Source organism: Eschrichtius robustus, chromosome 16 (genome assembly GCF_028021215.1).
Source record: "Eschrichtius robustus isolate mEscRob2 chromosome 16, mEscRob2.pri, whole genome shotgun sequence".
Taxonomy (NCBI): domain Eukaryota; kingdom Metazoa; phylum Chordata; class Mammalia; order Artiodactyla; family Eschrichtiidae; genus Eschrichtius; species Eschrichtius robustus.
In genome coordinates, this window is record NC_090839.1 from 90,670,206 (window position 1) to 90,676,205 (window position 6,000).

Consider the following 6,000-nt stretch of genomic DNA (forward strand, 5'->3'; position numbering starts at 1 on the left):
TGAACTGTATTCCTGACAGAGAGTTAAATGGAGGTGACGGGAAGTCCTAGCTTTCTACGTGGTAAATTCTTAACACAAAATAAGATCTCTAAAGAAATACAAGAAGACAAGGAATAGCAACCTATAAAATGATGTACAGAACACATGAATGACTGGCAATCACAGATACTCAATGAATACTGTTGAATTAATACATAAATTTATTCTATGCCAGATATGATTCCTAGGCCAAATTTCATACACCTTCCCCAAGAGTAACAAAACAATCCTGAAAGAGCTATTATGAAATATAAATCCTCGGAATTCATTTCTCTTTTCCTAATCAGTATCAGTGATAAGGACTATTAACTTAAAGTATGCCTATTTCCTATAAAAAGAATTTAATAATCCATCATTCATATTAAATTATCTGGATGCAAAGTAAAGAACCTAGCAGTTACAAGATTAAACAGTTACAAGATACCTATACTAGTTGTAATAATTTTTACTAAAGACAGATTTCTTTTTACTTAATTGGTACCTACATCTAAACATCAAGAGAAATAATTCCAGGTTGAAGGCAAGTGACAATGTATCATTTTTTGTATCCTCTCAACAAAACTGAAAATAAACAAATGAACAGTAAGCACAAGGGGGGTAAAAAAGCTCATCCTGACATTTAGTTATTCAAATATATTAGCCTTTGACTACTTTATGTGTAATTGGCAACATCACTTCTTTATGACAGGACTCATTTAGTGACACTACAACTTCACATCAATTCAGCATTTTACAACAAACTTGAACTAGTAATTATTTGGCATGAATCTTGCTGCATTACCATATACACTTTGTGACCAAATTTTAATAGGACTATCTCATCTGTATTCACACAATGTTGTTAAACCAATTATTTTTTATGTTGCCTTAAAATAAATCTACTTTATTTTTCATATTAGAAGCTTTCCCTGGATTACAAATATGCAGGAAAAAAATAACATTTTAATAATAACAAACTAGGTAGCTAATCACATCTTGAGTTACATTTCAATCCATCTACAGATATGTACCTTTTATTATTACTAATAATGAGTTTCTGGAAATCCAGTGCTCACTGCTGAATGAACAATAAAGAAGACACAATGTCTGCTCAAAATCCTAAGATTCTGAATTATAAACAAAATAGCAAAATATATATATATATCTGACATGCTCACAGTAATAGAAAGAGAATTTTATAGTAATCATTTTTCGGGGGCAGCAATTACTTATTAAAGAAAAAAATCACACCAAACTTTCCAGGATAAACTCAATTATTTATAGCCAAAAAGATGCTTAAGTTACACCCGAAAAGAACATTCCAGATGAAGTGTATGGATTGTTTGTGCAATCTTACGGCTGATAAAGTATTGCACTGTGGAGACCATAATACTGGTTTCCCACCCAAGCACCTTCCCTGCACTCCCTGCCACACCTGCCTTTAAACTTACTTGTGGAACCCTGATTTTGTTCACTCTGGCTCAGGTTCTTTGGGAAAGGCAGCTGTCCTTTCGTGCCTCCAATCCGGACTTACCCTCAAGCAGCAAATTATTACTGCACTTACTACCCATGGTGGTCTTGTTCCCGATGACTGCTTTAGGAATGGGCCTGTAACACAATTCCGGTCGTTCAAAGAGCCTGCTGGAGCTACAGGAAGCTTCTGGGAAGGCCTTCCCCCCACCCACCCACACACCACAGGCACTGAAATGAGGGCATTTATTCTTCATCTGGTCGTTATCTGTGAGAGCCATCCTGAAACCATGGGGAGAACCAGCCTAAGAGGATAAACCTAAGCTGAGAAGGGGAGAATGGAAAAATGGAAAGAACTCAGGTTTTTGATGATGCTATTGAAGCCCGCAGTTAACAAGCCCTAGAATTACCCTACTTCAGGGCTTCTTATTATATAGATCAGTGGTCCCCAACCTTTCCAGCACCAGGGACCGGTTTTGTGGAAGACAATTTTTCCACAGACTGGACGCGGGGGGGATGGTTTTGGGATGATTCAAGCGCATTACATTTATTGTGCACTTTATTTCTACTATTATTACATGGTGATATATAATGAAATACTTACACAACTCACCATAATGCAGAATCAGTGGGAGCCCTGAGCTTGTTTTCCTGCAACTAGAAGGTCCACCTGGGGGTGATGGGAGACAGTGACCCCCGAGGTGTGTTGCTTTATGTCCCGTCTACTCCGTGATCTCGCTTTGGTTGCTGTCACTGCAGAAAACCCTGCTTCATAAAGACAGGATGCTGGAAGTGGAAGCAGGCTTTTCAGTGCTTTTGTGGCAATCTCAGGATATTCCGCCTTGACTTTAATCCAGAACGTATGGAGATCTGAAGTTGTCTCAAACATACTTTTAAGGCCACCTTCATTTGCAGTCTCAAGCAGTTGATCCTCTTCTAGCACGGACAAAGTCGATTCACCTGGCTTATTCACAAATGGGTCGCAGATCCATTCCTTCCCAGTTCGGGGGTCTTTTGTGGTTGGGAAGTAACGCTCAAACTCTTCTGAAAGCTGAGATAGGTGATCATGCGCCAGCTGGGAGAAAGCAGGCCCTGGCTCAGTCTCTTTCAAAATCTCTGCTAATGTTTGAAACACGTCAAAAATCCCAGTGGTCACTCGTCCCCTCCATAATTCCAGTTTGGCTTTGAATGCAGCCACTTTATCTGCCAACTTGAACACAGTTGTCATTCTCCCCTGAAGTGACAGATTGAGTTCATTGAGCAGGTTGAATATGTCATACAAGTAAGCAAGTTTTGTAACCCATTCTGTGTCACTGAAATGTGCTGTGACTGTTTTTCTAAAAGAAATCTCTGGAGCGGCTGTCGTAACTCAAAACCTCTGGCCAGTGATCTACCTTTGGAAAGCCATCTCACTTCTGTGTATAAGAGAAGACATGTGTGCTCTGCGTCCATCTCCTCACAGAGCTGCGCGAACAGACGTGAGTTAAGGGCGTGTACTTTAATGCAGTTGATAATTTTAATCACATCTTGCAAAATGTTAACTTCAGGTGACATTTCTCGGCTAGCCAGCATTTCTCTATGGATGACACAGTGCGTAGACTCACATTCAGAAGCCACCTCTTTGACCCGAGCAGTGAAACCAGAAAGCCGTCCAGACATGGCAGCCACTGCATCATGCATACACCAACACAAACGACCAATTTATTTTTTCTGATATGTATCATTCAAAGGCTTGAATAGTTCTGCCGCTGTGGTGTTGGTTGGCAACAGAAGTGCACATAACATATCCTCATGCACATCCTCCTGAAAAATATATCCCACAAAAACAAGCATTGTTGCTTTGTTGTCAACATCTGCAGACTCACCAACCTGGATTGCGTACCATGGTGACTCATTAATCCTAACAATTGTGCCTCAATATCCTCTGCTATTTCATCAAATCGTCTAGTTATGGTGCCAGCCGAAAGAGGAACACATGCCACCTTTTGAACTGCAGCCTCTCCTAAAAGTTCATGACAAATGTGCTTAGCAGCAGGCAGGATCAGCTCTTCACCAATAGTAAAGGGCTTCTTAGCTTTAGCAATGCAGTTAGCCACTAAGAACGATGCTCTCAGTGCGGACACATTTGATGAAGTGGTGGCCCTCAATAATTGCTTCTGTTCTTCATGTTCACGTTTCTTTCTTTTGAAAAACTCCAAGGGCTTGTCTTTTGATGCAGAGTGCTTGGTCTCCATGTGGCGAAGCTGTTTTGAAGGTTTCCTGGCTTCCTTGGATAGCCAGTCGCCACATGATACACAAAGCGGACTTGGAGAATGTGAATCACCTGTTGCAATGAACCCGTAATTAAGTAGGACTCTTTGGTCTCTTCTCTTAAATGCAGCTTTCTTTTTGTTGGCAGTCTTAGAGTCTTCTGCTGTCTCATCATTGGGTCTTTCTTCCTTTTTCAAAGAAGCTCTCCAGCGACATTTGTTTTTTACTCATTTTGTCTAGGGTTAGCTTGTGGGCTTACCAAAACTGTGATTGAGACAAGTGTGCAGTGTGGGAAAGAGGCACGGATGGAAGTGGTAAATAAAATAATGGGTGGGCCACTCGTGGACTAAAATAAGTTTCGGATTCTGACTTAAAGCCTGCAACAGATGCAGCTATACAATTGAAGTACATCAACTCATTTGTCACTATAAAGCCTGCAAGATGCACTTGCCACTCACTGATAGGGTTTTTTTTTTAATAAATTTATTTATTTATTATTTATTTATTTATTTATGGCTGTGTTGGGTCTTCGTTTCTGTGCGAGGGCTTTCTCTAGTTGCGGCGAGCGGGGACCACTCTTCATCGCCGTGCGCGGGCCTCTCACCATCGCGGCCTCTCTTGTTGCAGAGCACAGGCTCCAGACGCGCAGGCTCAGTAGCTGTGGCTCACGGGCCCAGTTGCTCCGCGGCATGTGGGATCTTCCCAGACCAGGGCTCAAACCCGTGTCCCCTGCACTGGCAGGCAGACTCTCAACCACTGTACCACCAGGGAAGCCAATGATAGGGTTTTGATATGAGTCTGCAAGCAATTAATTTATATAGTCTCTGGGCAGTCAAACCTCTCTGCTAATGATAACCTGTATTTGCGGCCGCTCCCCAGCGCTACCATCACCATCACCATCTCAGCTCCACCTCAGATCATCAGGCATTAGATTCTCATAAGCAGCGCGAACCTAGATCCCTCGCATGTGCAGTTCACAGTAGGGTTCATGCTACTATAAGAATCTAATGCCGCCACTGCTCTGACAGGAGGCGGAGCTCAGGTGGTAATGAGAGTGATGGGGAGCAATACAGATGGAGCTTCTCTCACTCGCCCGCCGCGCACCTCCTGCTGTGCAGCCAGTTCCTATCAGGACACGGACTGGTACCAGTCCATGGCCCAGGGGTTAGGGACCCCGACATAAATAATAAATTTCCTTTCTGCTTAAGCCATTTTCAGCTGGTTTTCCATTACCTGTAGCTGAAAGCACCCTAACTGATGATCATTGTGATAGACTTCAAAAATCATTTTGTGATCATAGAACCCTTATAAAACTTGATTACATATTATGCCACAAACTAAGCCTCAGTTCAAAAGCACATAAATTACAGAGATCACATTCTCTGAAGATGATGTAATAAAAACTGAAATTCATGACAAAAATATAAAACAAAAACAGCTAAATAAGGAAAAGAAAAACTTTAAATTCTCCTCAAATACTAAATCATTTCTCAAACAAACGAGAAGCTAAAGATGCAATTATAAAAACTTCAGAAAATAATTCAAGAATACTGCATACCAAAAAGAGAAAGAAAAGATGGGGAAAAAAAGAAATATAACCAGATTTATATCAGAAAAAAAGATACAGCATAAAACTAGGGGGAGGGGAAGTAGAAAACAAAGTAATCATTCAATTAGGGATATTAGAAAGCAAAGAAAAACAAGCAAAATAAAGATGAAAGATATAAATAGATGAATATGGGAAAGAGCTGAACTGGAAAACTAAACCAAGAGTTCCTTGAAGGCACTAAGCTCAGATGGTTTTTGGAAGAGTTTTCCAAATCTTCAAGGAACAGATAGTTCCCATGTTATATAAAATGTCTTAGGACAAAGAAAAAGATTTTTTAAAGAGCTACCTAACATATTTTAAGAGGCCAACATAATTGAATTCATAAACACAATAAATATGAGAACGGAAACTTAGATGGAAATAACATTTATGAACATAGATGTAACATTTTTAAAATAAAGTATTATTATCTTAAAGTGTAAAAGTTAGGCAAGTGTTGTGACCATGTGGCGTTTCTCCAAGGTATATAAATGTGTTTCAATAATATAAAAAAAAAGGAAAAGAAATAAAGAGCCCCAATGAATTTACTGTAGTAATGTATTAAAGGGGGAAAAAATCATATAATTATCAAATAGACGCTGCAATACCATTTGATGATATCCAACTCTAATTCCTAACAAAAATGCTTAGCAAATTCGGATAAAGGGTATATA